This window comes from Lissotriton helveticus, chromosome 7 (genome assembly GCF_964261635.1).
Source record: "Lissotriton helveticus chromosome 7, aLisHel1.1, whole genome shotgun sequence".
Classification (NCBI taxonomy): Eukaryota; Metazoa; Chordata; class Amphibia; order Caudata; family Salamandridae; genus Lissotriton; species Lissotriton helveticus.
The window spans coordinates 500,387,841-500,400,810 of record NC_136068.1 but is presented as its reverse complement, the minus strand read 5'-3'; the positions used below and the strand labels follow the sequence as shown (position 1 = coordinate 500,400,810).

The 12,970-nt window shown below is 51.9% G+C and overlaps 1 protein-coding gene across 1 annotated transcript in view; it reads left to right on the top strand.

The window, feature by feature from the left end:
* The window catches only part of LOC144769130 (techylectin-5B-like), a 112,052-nt gene that overhangs the window by 58,408 nt on the left and 40,674 nt on the right, over positions 1 to 12,970 (top strand). The window lies entirely within an intron of this gene.

Sequence of the window (12,970 nt, the reverse complement as noted above, 5' to 3'; positions counted from 1 at the left end):
CAGCTGCCTAGCACCAACGCAGGCACCATAGTGCAAGGGTGTCTGCGTTGGGAGGAAGATTGCTTATATGCAGGAAGGTCCCCCTTATTCTCCCTTATTGATAGGTCCTGAAGAGACCCCCTATTGATTGTGGGGTCGAAACGCCATCGACATGAATCAAAAACGAACCGTTTTCCAGCCCGTACTATTGTGATAGAAGACTGGTTATTAGTATTGTGAAACTGAGTTATGGTCATTTTTTAGAAACCTAATGTATGTCACAAACTGTCACCTTTAATATGTAGGTTCTTGGCTCACTTGGGACACCGTGCACTTTGCTTTGATAAAATAGATTACGTAATTTACATCAATAGTGAATAACCTTTATTCTGCTGTTGAGTATAATTGTAATTCTCTCTTCGATATGCTTTGACCCATGAGCATTGCCATTGAGCTAAACTATTACCATTTACTCAACACAATGTCCACAGGAGCCACTGTTCCTTGTTATATACTTGACACCCTGGTTCCATGTGAATAGGGTGACCCTTGTTTTCTTGTAAGAGGCTTGGTGTACTGGCGTAAATGATGGGGTCATAGGTGCAGTGTCTGAGGATGATCTTAATGGCAAGTCAATCAATCTGGATAGCAGCTCTTCACACACCAAGTCACTGGAGGACGACAAATCCCCCTAGTGCCCTCATGGTGAAGTGCAGTCACCTCTGCATTGGCCCAGCGAGTGAACGCTGGTCATGTGTCGCTGTAGGTGACTTCCAGGGCACTGTAATGGTTTTCTTATCTAAGATGAGAGCCAGGGGGCTTATTAACAAGCCATGTGTGCCATCAGAACATCACTTTTTGTGATTCTCTGGGGATGCACAGGGCATAGTAATTTCTACAAGGCCACATAAAGCCACTCTGCATTCTGCAGCACATTTAGAAAGAGGAAAACACCTCCAATGATTGTTTATGTACAGTAAGGTGTCACTTTCTACACAAAAACAATCATGGCAACAAGACGGATAGCCTTTCACCATGGTGCAAGGGTGACTGCATTGGCGCACAGCTGCTATTGTGCGCCAGCTAAAAGGACAGGTATGTACCATATCTTGTAAACTCAGTGCATTTCTGCCCTTTCGAGTTGGCATAGGACGGAGCAGCAAAATAAGTTGTGACGCTGTCCTATGTCAATTCTTTGTAAATATGCCCCAGTTCGAGTAAGCGAGCTTCTGCGCAATGCTTACACTGCCTGGTGTAAAGTCCCAGCGACCCCCACATCCCAAGAGGAGATATTAGTGATTGCCGTGACACGCTCCAGCTGAGACAGTGTAGTGCTCCAATATGAGTGTGGCTTAGAGCTATACAATTCAAGGTGTTTCAAATCAGTGCCTGAGGCACTGCACATGGCACAAGGATCTTTGCCCCCAGAAAGATACGAGCTATTCGCTGGGAAGATAAGTAGGCCCCATGCAAAATATAAAATGTATTTAATTTAAGCCATGAATTACGGGACACCTGTTGTGTGTAAGCCAGGGCCTTCTCCCATTCTGTGTCATGAAGTGGTCTACCGAATTCCGCTTCCCATTTTTCTTGCAAGGGTAGAAGTGACTCCTGAGTGTGAGCCAGAAGAGTTCTGGGGAGCCATGTAATGAATCTAGGCCCAAGCCTAATTTGTGTATGGTTTAAAGAAGTTGGTGAGTGGCCGGTTCCTCGCCCTGTGCTGCCCAAGCATCAGTTATCGATCCTCTTAAGGAGGTGTTGGAAAGTAAGAAACTGGCCCTCAAGGAGCCTGTATTGTTCGGTCAGTGCCTCAAACATCAGTAGGTGGCTGTCCCCTAAGAGATCACCAACAAGGAATCCACCAGGACCGAGGCTACTGAGGTTAGATCCACTGTGTAAGAGAGGGACAAAGTGTCTGGGAGTAAATGATGGGATCCAGGTGCGCATAAACCCTGTGGATTGTGGACTAGAATAAGAGTCACAGACCTGGATTGCAGTGTCTCCAGGCATCCATCAAAGCCCACCTATGCAGCCAGGCTAAAAAAGCCTTCATATCAGCAAGTGGCGTGGAGCGGATGGGTGGGAACAATACATGGTAGGGTCCAAAACTGCGTTAAAGTTTCCTCACCCTCCCTCCCTGACAATACTGAGGATATGTGCCCACCTGCCCAGCACGAGTGAGAGATGCCAGAGTGAGGTGAATTAATCTGTGTTAGGAGCACAGATGCGTTGAGTATCAAAGGGGTAACCCACAAAAAACTACCCGACCTGGGTAAGTATTGCAGTACAATTGAGTAAGTGGTCGCGATAGCAACTCTCGTAGTGAAACAAAAATAGAATAAAATGGGGGCGTGGCCAGCAGCCAACGATGGCGGCGGTGTAAAAGGCGAGCTCCGTAGCTGAAGCGGCCTCCCTGAATATCCGACCACTTATCCGCCTGCAAATTGACAATTCCGGGAAGGTGCCGAAACCCAGGACCGGGCGGCCCAAGCGGTGTCCAGCTGTTTTCGAATCCGACGGTGTGGCAGTCGGTCCTACGTGCGACCAGGTTGGGCCGCTGGTGCCTGTTGGAGCCGGGGAGTCGCCTGCGGTGCAGAGCGGACCGGAAGTCAGCCTTCGGGAGAGAAGCGCCGCCGGAAGTGCCCGCTCAGAGACGGGAGCACGGACCCGAAGGAGACCGGGAGACGGCTGCGGCGCCGGTTTGGGCTTCTCAGGAGTAGCGGAGGTGAAGCTGCGGGTCCCGGCGCTGGATGATCCTTTGGCACAGGTAGCTCCCCTGAGCGCGTGGTCCTAGCGCTTGCGCCCGAGAGAGTGACGGGGCCGGAGGCGCTTTCCTGGGTGCCCGCCCCGCTGTGCAAAGACTTGCGGACTCGCCAGGCGGCGAGGGCCGCTGTGATCCTCCGCCGGCCTCTGGAGTGAGGAGCCACTGCCTGCGGAACAGACGTCCTTGTGGGGGAGGGGTGTGCTGCCGGACGACGAGACCTTCAACGCCACCATCCTTCACCGGCGCTTGGTACGCCGCAATCGCCACGTGCTGGCTCCTGGGGACATACCTGGGTCCGGGGGGCCCTGTGTCCAGTTGAAAGCGGAGGGGCAAGGTGGTGGAGCACGTGATGCACAGAAAGTGACTGGCCGGACAGAGCCATCGCCATTAGAGCTAGAGCGCACACATAGCTCGTGCCTTTGATAGAGTCTGCCACCGAGACACTGGAGGGCGATACCGGCCTTGGCTGACTATACCGGGAGGCCCGTGGCTTGGGTGGTGCAGCGGGGCCCAGGGCGTGCGCACTCGGGACCTACAAATAGTACTACAGGCCCGGCCGGTACAGTATAGCAACACGGCCACAACACATTCCAAGGAGCTAACGCGGAAGTGCCGTATCTCTTGTCCCACACTGCCGGAGGCTCTGCACAGGGAGAAGGTCAGCCTACTCATCAACACTGAGTCACGGATACACTCCGAATGGCTGGGAAGGGTACTAAGGGCGGGGCAGCGCAAGCCCGGCTGGAAAAATTTGCCTATGACCGGGCCGCCTCCTCCTCTCAGGATCCTAAGACACCACCGGGCAAGACGGTGGAGACGGCGGGCACCAAGAAGGCGACCATTGATGATGTCATGAAGGCCCTTGCCCAAGTTCAGATGACGGTGGGTTCGATATCGTCCGAGATCACACTCATCAGAGCGGACTTCCATAACATGTCAGAGAAAGTGCAGTCTATGGAGGTGGTGACCAAATCACTAGTGGAGGACGTCGCGGAACTACAAACAAGCATGGAGAGGGTCACGAGGGAGAACAAGGCCCTACGCGACAAGCTGGATGATCAAGAAGGGCGCTCCAGACGGAACAACATTCGCATCATCGGGGTTCCGGAGTCGGAGGGTACGAGAGCTATGGATTTATATGTGGAGGAACTCATCCAACAACACTTGCGACCGAAAGGACTCTCTACCTTCTTCTCAGTAGAAAGAGCGCACAGGGTTCCCGGAGGCCGACCCAAACAGGGAGCTACCCCTAGACCGATAATAGCTCGCCTCTTCAACTTCAGGGACAGGGATGCGATCCTGCAAGCGGCTAGGAATTCCCCACCGGTCCGAATCCATAACACCACGGTTGCATTTTTCCCGGACTATACTGCGGAGGTCGCACGAAGACGTAGGACCTTTTTTGAGGTAAAGAAAGAACTCAGAGCCAGAGAAATTCCCTATTCAATGATTTTTCCTGCTAAACTTAGGATTGTGGCGAACAATAAGACATGGTTCTTTGACTCACCCGACACTGCGCTGGAATGGCTGGAGGGGTGGAGGCCGGTGACCCGTCCGCGCCGTTCCAGCAGGACGACCATGCACAGCGACGATGATTCACATCTGCACTCCCAGGCGTCTGGGGGAGAGCCTGAACGCCGTTCACCTCTACACGATATTCCGGAAACAGAAGATACGGGAGAATAAAAATGCCACACAACTGCTTTTACAGTTCAACTGCTTTGCTGGCCGGGCGTGCCGCCATGGACACTGGACGAGGGACCTCCGGAACTGACAAAGGGGGTCGCTGACTGCGGAGGGTCCTTGACCCCAGCGTGCAAGTACTATGTTTGGGGAAGGGTCCAAGCACTCTGCTGAGTTGGGGGGGCGGGCAGTTTTGAGTCCGTTGAGCAGGGGGGCAGGGTGGGGGGGAGTTGGGGGGGGGGAGGTTTTTCGTTTTCAGGTTGGTCACACAGATAATGATTGGCAGTACATGGCATATGCGTGTCGCTTAGCGGGTTTTAGGCTACACGTTCGGGCTCCATCAGAGCATAGCATAGGTGTCTACAGGAACGTACTCTATGACGGAACTGTCTCAGGTTGATACTGGGAGGGGGGCCACGGATGTGAGACGAGTGCCACAATTGGGGGTCATGTCATGGAATGTACGGGGTTTGGGGGACAAAGTCAAGAGGGGGCTAGTACTGCAATGTATACGACGCTTTCATCCAGCCTTGGTCCTACTGCAGGAAACACATTTAACGGGCACAGCCACTCGGGCCCTAGACAGGAAGGGGTACAGTATGGTTGCCCATGCAGAGTTCACTAGGGGTTCCCGAGGTGTGGGAATCCTCCTGCACCGCTCCTCGGGGTTCATCGTCCAATCCACGAAAACGGACTCGCAGGGCCGATTTGCGGCAGTGCATGGTCAGTGGGAGGGGAGGCCACTGAATGTGGTCTCGGTCTATATTCCACCGGCGCTGCATGCGATTGCCCTCCCCGCTCTGGGGAAATTTCTGCTAGAACTGCCTGAGGGTGATCTGATATTGGGGGGGGACTTTAATGCAGTGGCACATAACTCACGGGATAGATTTCCGGTGCGTACGCAGGACCCTGGGCCCTCCCGACTGCATGGCTTCCTGGAAGCACAGGGTTTGGTGGACCTCTGGAGGCACTTTCATCCGGAGGCTCGACAATATACATTTCATTCGGCGGTCCATGACAGTCTGTCGCGGATTGACTATCTCCTAACACTGGGACACAGCCTCCTCACTATTACTGATGTACATATTAGGCCCAGGGGAGTTTCAGACCACTCACCACTGACACTAATCGTATCCAACCCCGAGCGGACCAGAACGCGCATATTCCCGATCTACCCTGGCTACCTTAAAGTGCCTCTGATAACCAAGAAACTGAGGGAGGGTACTACGGCATACTTTGCCGAGAATGAGGGATCAGTGGATTCTCCCACCACACTATGGGAGGCATATAAAACAGTCCTTAGGGGACAGGCCATTTCCATTATAGCTAGTCATAAACATGCACAGAAGCAGGAACTTGTAGTCCTAGAGAACGACCTGGACAGAGCTAACACCAACCATGCAACTAATCCGACCACTGACACGCGACATGCACTACACTTGTGTCAACAGCGTCATACCGATTATCTGCGTAGTAGAGTGTTAGATAACTTAGCGGCCACAAAACAGAGAATATACGAAGTGGGCGACAAGGCCGGCAGACTCCTTGCCTGGCTGGACAGGAAAAGAAGCGGGCAAAAGACCATATTGCAACTGAGGGATCGCGAGGGTCTATTGCAAACAAACCCTTCTGTAATAGTTGAACTAATGGCTGACCACTTCCAAACGGTTTACACACCTGATGCAGAGGTTACCCCGGCGATGGCTGAGACATCTCTCGAGGGGATACCTACCCGCACTCTGTCACAGGCCGACATGGACGAACTGGAGATGGACTTGACCTCTGGGGAGCTCCAAGCGGCTATAACCGCTCTGCACTCAGGGAAGGCTGTGGGTCCCAATGGAATACCGATAGAGTGGTATAAGATAATGTCGGACACGCTCTCTACGCCCCTCCTCAATATGTTGCAGGACAGTTTGGAACGAGGTCAACTACCGCCCGACCAGCGAGCGGCGACCATAGTCACAATTCCAAAACCCGACAAGCCGCCTGAGAGTTGCGGTTCATACCGACCGATTTCTCTCTTGAACGCCGAGACTAAAATCTTGGCTAAGTTGTTGGCCAATCGGCTGCTGCCGCATCTGGAGCATCTGATTCATCCTGACCAATCAGGATTCATGCCTCATAGAAGCACGGCGATGAACTTGAGGCGTCTGCATGGGGTAATGGCACGTGCGCCAATGTTGATGGAACCGGCGGCGATCCTCTCGCTCGACGCCAAGATGGCATTTGATCTGGTTGAATGGAGTTACCTGTTTGCGGTCTTGGAACATATGGGGTTTGGCCCGAAATTTATAGCATGGATCAAATTGCTCTACCAGGCCCCAGTGGCGCGAGTATTGGCTAATGGCCGTCTCTCCAGAGAAATATCGCTGAGGAGGGGTACGAGGCAGGGCTGCCCGCTCTCGCCGCTACTTTTTGCCTTGGTCCTGGAACCTTTGGCCACGGTCATTAGGACTACCCGATTGCTGAGAGGCGTGCAATGGGGGGATGGTTGGGAAGACAGGGTGTCACTGTATGCAGATGACATGCTGGTCTATGTGATGGACTTGCCGTTAAGTGTACCGGCACTGCTGGCGCTGTGCGACAAGCATGGGAAGGCTTCGGGTTATACTTTAAACTGGTCGAAATCGATACTATACATGCTTAATGGTGCGGCACCTGACCTAGGAGACAGCTGTCCGTTGTTGTTGGCGGATGTCTCCTTCCGCTATCTGGGGATCCAGGTTACGCGAGACCATGGTACCTTCCGTAACCTGAACCTTCAACCGCTGCTCGAACGATTGAAATCTGATGTGCGCCACTGGAGCACCCTCCCCTTGACGCTCTTAGGAAGAGCAGCGCTGTTCAAGATGATGGCGTTGCCCCGCTTCCTTTATGTCCTAGAAAATACACCAGCGTTAGTCCCGGTGCAGTTCTTCAGGCAGGTCTCTAATCTACTATCAAGCCTACTGTGGGGGACCAAACCGGCAAGAGTGGCACAATTGAAATTGATCAGGGATTGGTACGGTGGGGGGATAGCACTCCCAAGCTTGGAACTCTACTACTGGGCGGCTCATCTTAAGGTGGTTAACCGGTGGTTACATTGTCCGCAGGATGACCCGGCACTATTAGCGGATAGGAAACAACTTGGAGCTGCCACCCTGCTGGCCCCACTCTATGACAAAAGGCTGCTTAAGAAACTGGTAGGACCCACTAGGCACACGGTGGCACTGTGGCATAAAGCCCAAGCACGACTGAAGTGGGATGGGGTGATCACACGCATGACGCCGTTGTGGGACTCCAAAGCCCTGGGTAGCCTACGGCATAGCAAGGGATTCGCCCAATGGGACACCATAGGGATCTCAGCGGTTGGGGACCTGTGGGTCGGTGGGGAGGTGGTACCATTTGCGACACTCAGGGAACAATATGACATGGGAGCAACTGAGACTTACCGTTACTTACAGATCCGACACGCATTGCTGGCAGCACTAGAACCCGGCATCACGGTCCCGGAGTCGGCCCCCTTAGAGGACCGACTGTTGACAGATTACATGGAAAGCAAGGCTACTTCACTCACCTATCGTAAATTAATAAACAACCTGCCAGACCCATTACAGAAATTAAAAGAGGCATGGGAGGAGGAGATTGGGGAGTTAGATGAGAATAGTTGGAATGCCGCACTGGCATCCCCTAGGGAGGCCGGAATATCAGCGAGGTTCAGACTAGTGCAATTTAAGATACTGCATCGAGTCTACTACACGCGCACTCTGCTTCACAAAATACACAGAGCCGACCATCCGCACTGCCTGCGCAAATGCGGAGCACTAGGGACCCTTTTCCACACACTTTGGGAATGCCCTCCTATAGTGACATACTGGAGAAGAATCACACGCACTATGGCTCAAACTCTACAAATAACCATTGCTCCTGAACCCAGGCTATGCTTACTTAATGTGTGGGGCCCTACTGATCTGTCGACTCATGGGAGGCTGTGGGTAGGAATAGGTATGATATTGGCAAAACGCGATATCGCGCAACAGTGGGGGACAGAGGCAACACCTACCCTGGCCCAATGGTGTAAGAATATGGACATGATCATGGTGACGGAGAGGGCGGTGTATAAACAAAGAGCTAACCCACGCAAGTGGAATAAATTATGGCTGCCCTGGAATACCTATAGAGGGGATATATGCGAGCCTCTGCCGGAGGAAGAAGATATGGATAGCTCGGGGGAAGATGACGAGGAAAGTTAGAGCTGAAAGGGGGTGTTGGGTGCTGGTAGTGGGTAGGCTATGACGTTATGTGTGTGCCTGATGGGGATACAGTTCAGACTAATCATAGGACGTGCAGCTTGTAGTACTACTCAGCTATCATACATTGTGTTATTGATTGACAGGAATGATGCCAAATATCTAATCGGTGACCTTTTCTTAGTTATTAGTTGTTACAACAGAAAATGTAAAGTGCATTCTCGGTTCAGTGAGGCTGAATGTTGAAGCCTCACTGACAATTGTCGATACATATTTTCGTGTGTTGCACTACAACAATAAAAATATTTAAAAAAAAAAAAAATAGAATAAAATAGCATTCACCACTCATACTATTCTTTAGATGCATACATCCATTTTATTCATGGATTTTAAACACTGAATGCAATTTTTCTATCAAAGCGTTAGTTATTGGCAACACAGTTGCTCCAGCAAATAACAGTGCAGTACGTATTTACAGTGCTCTTGGTGTAGAGAGAAAAGGAAGGGTTGGGAATTGGTGATGAACGTGTAGGTGAGCACACCAGGGACTCCACCACCTTATATTATGCCATCCACTGTATTTGGGAGTCACTTGTAGAAGGGAGCCAGAGTCCGAGAGGGAGGATGCACAAGGACTCCCGCTCTCCAAACCAACCAAAGAGCGCACTGGGGAGGCGGCACAGGCTCCTAAGCTACCTCCAGGGAGGATAGGTGGCCATACTTGGCCTACGCTGGGCAGCGTGCTCGGGCCAAAGGGTGGCCAGGCTGACCGCTCCCAGGTTGTCATCGGTGCCAGGCCCACCCCTGGTAGACCTCCCCTTGACCCTGTGCCTATTGAGTCAGTGTATGTGGCCGCCAACCAAGCATCTGAACGATCACATTTAATTTGGAGGGAAAAGGAGGGCATACTTCATGCCCAGGTCTCTCATCTTGAGCTTGACTTCCAGGAAAGAGGCTTGTTTCTGCTGGACCATCAGGGTGAAGTCTGGAAAGAAAAGTATACAATGATTGTCTCGCAGATGGGAGAGGCCTGGTGCGATGCCGGAGGATAGTGGGCAGCCTTTAAAATGTAAGAGTTGGGGGTGTGGTCAAGACGGCGAGCGGGAAAGAAGTGACCTGTTTGTCTTCCCGCTCCCGTTCGCCCGCCGTGTGGTTTCCCGGCACCACTATAAGCAATAGACCCCTGAACATGAATGGGAAAGCTGCAGGAATCCAGAAACCGGAGTCAGACGCTGCCCAAATTGACCGGAATCCATGACGGGCCCCTCAGAACAAAATGGCGACCCGGGCCACTGAAGATAACTGAGGGCGGTGCGCGGAACTAGAACAGGATCATCAGCGAGGATTTGTGGGATCTGACGCCTCCTCAGAAGCAGCTTGCACCACACAGACAGCTACGAGGAGCGTGCTCCCATGGACGAAGGTTGAGGTCCTGGCACTGGAATGAAACAGCGGGAGGTGTGGAGTGTAGGCCGCATCCCGCAGTGGGAGGCCCAGAGTGCACACCAGAGACACTGCGATCGGAGGGCCCCAGGCACGGCACAGACAGAGGTATGGGGTTCGGCGGTCCGGAGAGCGACTGAGGATCCAGGGGGCCCAACTCCAGGGCTCTGTCCTGCTAGCAACAGTGTCCAGAGCAATAGGTCCGGACGTCACCGGCACAAAGGAGGGCACGGACTGAAGGCTCCCCGGGTGCTGCACACGCACTGTGGTATACCCGCACAGGGATGACTGCAGACACAGGTGAGGGCCCAGCATTCCCCCTGGGTGTCTGAGAATACTGACAGGCCGGGGTCTGACAAGTCGAAACAAGCTATGCCGGGTATGGCGAGGGGGAGGGCGGGGTGATCTGATGGCCACGAGATGCACCCTACCACCTGTTTCACCAAGGGATACAGGAGTACAAATGGACTGTACTAATCTTGCACTAGATTGCTTCTGCTTTTGCATTGTTTCCAATTAAAAATCAATAAACACATTTAAACATAAAATGTAAGAGTTTGGTAAAGATGGGTTGCGGAGGAGGCCCCAGCGGGGGGCCCTCATGGGAGCGACATGCGCCCTTTTGACGGAAAAGAACAGTGTAAGGTTGGAAGCTGGCACCAGATCCTGAACCACTGTTGCAGGTGTATGATATCCAGGCCCTCGTAGCCCACCAGCAAGCAGATGATCCTGATGTTACTGCACCGGGTGTGCCCCGTGGCACCCTCTGCAAGTGCTTCCAGGATCTACACCCACTCTGTCACATCCCACATTTGCTTCTGTAGATTTGATGCATCTGGCTGAAGGTCACCTAGGGAGTGTTCTGCGCAGGTGACCAACTCCGTCAGTTTCCGAAGGTTGTGTCGAAGGAGGTTGATATCCTCTGCTATCGTGTTGACCTTTTCCTCTAAGTGGGCCTGTGAGGTCTCAGTTGCTGTGAAGATAGCATCCAACTTTTCGGGGCTTGGTAGGGTCCCACCCGCACCCGAGGTCAACATCAAAGCATGTATTAGAGGGCAAGTCACCCTGGTCGCTTGGTGAGGCCCTAGTCTCCGGGCTATGATGAAGAAACGTGCTGCCCTGGCCCGCTTGCCCTCCCTCTGTATGTAGGAAGGGAAGCACGAGGAGCCCAGCCAGACTGAGGAGAACACGAAGAGCCTGCCGTGCTGATCCCTGGGGGGTGAGCCCGCTTACCCCATGGTCTACCAGCAGCAATAAGGCGGAGAAGCATGAGCAGCCCCCAGATGGCCCCAATCATGCGACCAGGACGTCAGACAGCCATTGATAGGGACCCTAGTTAGCCCTTAAAATGAGTCCCCAATCTGCAGAAGTGCCCTCTATGGCCACCCCCAGAGAGGATCCCCGAGGAGCTGCAGTTGCCCCTCACTGCAAGAATCATAACAGGGCAGTCCCCCAGGGGCCGTCCTTCCAGCCACCACAGAGGACCCTACACACGAAGCTGAGGGGTTGAATGGCCAAGGGTCTAGGGGTGCGGAGTCAGGCAGCCACCAGTGTTGGCCCACTAGATGGGCTCCAAAAGTCTAGTAGTTCAACTCCTGCTATCCATGTACAATCCCACACAGGAGCAATCGAGTCCATGGGAGATGTCATGTGATTTTTCCAGTAGTACGTCTGGAAACCTGTGCCTGATGCAGCTTTCCAGGAATATTTCAGGGGGTTTTTGTTAATAGAAAGCAGCATGAAGTTACATCAACTAAAACATATTGTGAAGTTAAGCAGGTGTGGAGTTAAGAATAGGAAATCTATATCAGCTATGCATGCTTACCTTGATAATATTCTGGGAGTCAATACTGTGAAGTTTATGTAAATATTGGTTGATATTATTGACCTCGTCATTTTGACACACAACCCTTTAAAGCCCATGCTAAGTAAGTAAGGGCACAATTCACAAACAACCTCCACCCTCGTGTTCGGAATCTCCGCATTGCAGTTTCTTATTAAAGAGATTCTGTGACGAGTACGGAGCCTCCATCATGGCGGCGGAGGCTCTTTGTGAATCTGACCCTCTGTCTACACTTGTATTGCAGTTACAAGATTCCAAACATTCGGTGAAGTGTCTTAGCATGACCATGCCATGTTGTGATGAATGTTTTCTTCATTGTTGCTCCACTGCCTATCCTTAGCATGGAAACAAATTATAAAGAAAAGGAACGTTGTTGAGCCTCCACCATTGGATTGCAGTGATATCCACCCAAGAGTAGAGCATAGTGGAGTATATGTCATTTACCCAGCTGGACCCCAAGCACCAGTTCCCGTCTTCTGTGACATTACAACTGATGGAGGACCATGGACGGTAATATGAAATATGTGTGCTCATCATATTTTCAAGGAATATATTTTTTATCTGGGTGGCCAGGCAATCTTGGCTAATGGGTGAAAATGAAGAGCTGCCCCCAGTACAGTGTCTCTGCTCCTGGCTGCTGCTATACCATATGTATTTTTGTTCAACATGTAACAAGCAATGACCAAGTCAATAGATTTGCAAAGTTATTAATTCTGGTTTGAAAAGTAATTATTCTAGATTTAGAGACCTTTGAGCCCAGTGGCACTGGTGAGCAGAGATACTGTGACAGTGCCTCCAAAGTCAAAGACCACTGGAGCATACCCATCACTGCACAGGTGCAGTGGTGGCACTCCCACTGGTGCCATTATAGCAAGAAAATTAGCCAGCAGTTTATCTATACACTGCAGTTTTTTTGTTCTTGATTGCCAGAAATTCCATGGTGTATGTCCGTCAGTGCCACGGGCAACAGAATGTATGACAACTAGTGTTGGGGCTGTTGGATGCACTCATTTGTGTGTCAAGGTT